The sequence below is a fragment of the Pocillopora damicornis genome, chromosome 11, assembly GCF_964200805.1.
Source record: "Pocillopora damicornis chromosome 11, jaPocDami1.2, whole genome shotgun sequence".
NCBI lineage: Eukaryota > Metazoa > Cnidaria > Anthozoa > Scleractinia > Pocilloporidae > Pocillopora > Pocillopora damicornis.
In genome coordinates, this window is record NC_142680.1 from 21,320,945 (window position 1) to 21,323,824 (window position 2,880).

General features: G+C 40.2%; 1 pseudogene; it reads left to right on the forward strand.

Moving 5' to 3' along the window:
- Positions 1 to 1,305: 1,305 nt before the first annotated feature.
- Positions 1,306 to 2,103, forward strand: LOC149038197 (uncharacterized; annotated as a pseudogene).
- The last annotated feature ends 777 nt before the right edge of the window (positions 2,104 to 2,880 follow it).

A 2,880-nucleotide genomic window follows, 5' to 3' on the forward strand; every position in this document is an offset into this window, starting at 1 on the left:
TTTTATGAAAAACGAAGGTTGTTCTGTTATTTCAGTGTGAATCCTTGCATGCCTGCCAGTCGCTGGCGCCGCTTGTTGAAACTAAAACGAAAAAAAAAAACTCTTTTAAGATTATCATTGGCTTCTTTTTCACCCCACCACTATTCTTAGCAACAAAGGTCGCCATTTCGTCTTTTTATTGCTCGCCAAAAACTATAAAATGCACTCAAAAGCCTAAAATCTAAAAAAAGTTTACAGGAATCGACCAATCGAGCGAGCGAACGAGCGAGCGAGCGAGCGAATGCTATTCTCCACATCGTATCTATAACTCGCTCTTGCGCATGCGCGCAATTCACGAGTTAAAAAGGAAAAGTCTTGTCTGCATCCCTCTCAACAACTCGAGTATTTGGACTTTTTCCTGAAATCAGTGTCAATGACGGTACGTCTCTCTCATGCTAGAGTTGAGAAGGTGGTCCAAGCATGTGAAAAGCTTCTCAGTAACTCCCATCCCACCATACTTCATCTAGCAGAGGTTATTGGGCTTATGGTCTCCAGCTTCCCCGCCGGGGAACATGGCCCATTACACTACCATAACCTTGACATTGAGAAAATTGAGGGTTTGAGACAAACTAAAGGCAATTTCTCTAGTGAAATATCTCTACCTGTTAATTCTAGAGAGGAACTGCAGTGGTGGATTGCAAACCTACTTTTTTCCTGTAAAGCAATCTTACACGGTGAAGCTGATATAGTAATCCAAACTGATGCCTCTTCTCGAGGTTGGGGAGGGGTGCATGGCGACCAGAGAGCAGGGGGTAGATGGACCCCCACAGAAGCACTAAATCACATCAATTACCTTGAACTGCTCGCTATATTTTTATCCCTCAAAGCTTTGTGTGGTGCACACAAAAATAAACACATCCAGGTGCAATGTGACAACATTACTGCAGTGTACTACATAAATAACATGGGTGGAAGTAAATCCATTCCATGTAATGAGGTAACTAAACAAATCTGGGCCCTGTGTATTGCTAATAATAACTGGCTCAGTTCTATATATTTACCTGGATGTAAAAATGTAGAAGCTGATGCAGAATCTAGGGTATTTAATGACTGCACAGAGTGGATGTTAGATCCACAGATATTCAAGAGGATTACCAATAAGTTTGGTAGTCCTGAAATCGACCTCTTTGCATCCCGTTTGAATATACAATGTGCCAAATACTCATCATGGCGTCCAGACCAGGAAGCTTTGTTCGTGGATGCATTTTCTGTAAATTGGAATAATTTATTCTTTTATGCATTTCCTCCTTTCAGTCTAATTGGGAGATGTCTGGAGAAATTACATGCAAACCAAGCAGAGGGCATTCTTATAGTGCCACGGTGGATGAGCCAAAGCTGGTACCCCAAACTACTCAGACTGCTGGTGGAGGTATCCATTGTTATTCAGCCCAAGAGGGATCTGTTCGTTTTGCCGGGGACTCAACAACTACACCCATTACGGGAGAAACTGACTTTCTTGGCATGTCATTTGTCAGGAAATTTTTCGAAGACAGAGGTTTTTCTAAGACAACAACCGACATTATCATGCACTCATGGAGGGACTCGTCCCGTAAACAATATGATGTGCACATTCGCAAATGGATCCTATTCTGTTCTGCAAGGGAAATTGATCTAATTTACACAAATATAACTGACGCGCTAGAATTTTTGGCTACCATGTTTGATCAGAAATTGAGCTATAGTAGTATTAATTCAGCCTGTTCAACTCTTTCAACCATCTTACAGACTTCAAGTAATTGTAACTAAACATTTGGTGAACACCCAGACGTTAAACGCTTTATGAAGGGTGTTTATCAGAACAGGCCACCTATGCCCAGATACAACAAGACATGGGATGTAAATGTTGTACTACAGTACTTGCGGGGCATGGGAAAGGCAACAGAACTATCGATTAAGGAACTGACCTTAAAGCTAGTTATGCTTATAGTGCTTACCACGGCATGCTCTCGGCTTGAGGAAGTGAATGGGGTGGTCTTTTTGAGTCATCTTCTGAATATATTTACAGCAGAGCTGAGTTCGTCTTTCTTTCAAGCTGCTAAGGTTGGTAGTATAAAGGGTATCTAAGTTACTATGGCATGGATAGATGATATGTAGTGCCCTTTTTTTAATTGACTTCAGCTTATTTGAAAGAAATTCAGGAATATCTTGCCAGAATTGTACGCCATATTCTATTATAGGTTTTATTGTTGTCAAATAAACTTTGACAATTTCCTCTGTATTAACACCCGGTTTTTTAAGAATCCTCAGGGAATACAGGCGTTTCGAAGCTTTTTTTCGATATTTAATATATATGCTCGTTCCACTTTAAATCATTAATGATTATATAGCGAGTAATTTATAAGTTTTTACACATTCAACGGTGTTGTTACCTGGGACAATTGGTCTTGTAGTAAACTATCATTTTGCATGAAGTTAATTAACATTTCTTTGCATTTTTTCGGGTTTAATTTCATATTATGTTCGATAGAAACTTGTGAATATCATTGACAGCTACATTTAGTAAGCTAATACCGTTTCTTGGCAGGATTTCTAATGGTATCATCAACGAATTTAATCCTCAAATGTCATTCACCCAAAAGATTGTTGGTCATTACAGCAAACAAAATCACACCCAGTTTCGTCCCTTGTGGGATACCTCCCCTGGGTGACCTCCAATCAGACAGAGAGTTACCAATCCTTGCAGCTTGCGATCTCCAGTCAGGAAGGCACTAATCCAGTTAATAAAGACAGTGTCTATATGGAAAGACGCCAACTCCCTGAGAAGAATTCAATGGTCAATCAGGTCAAAACCCTTAGAGACATCGGCAATTCCCACAATTCCCACCATCAGTTGCTTCGTTA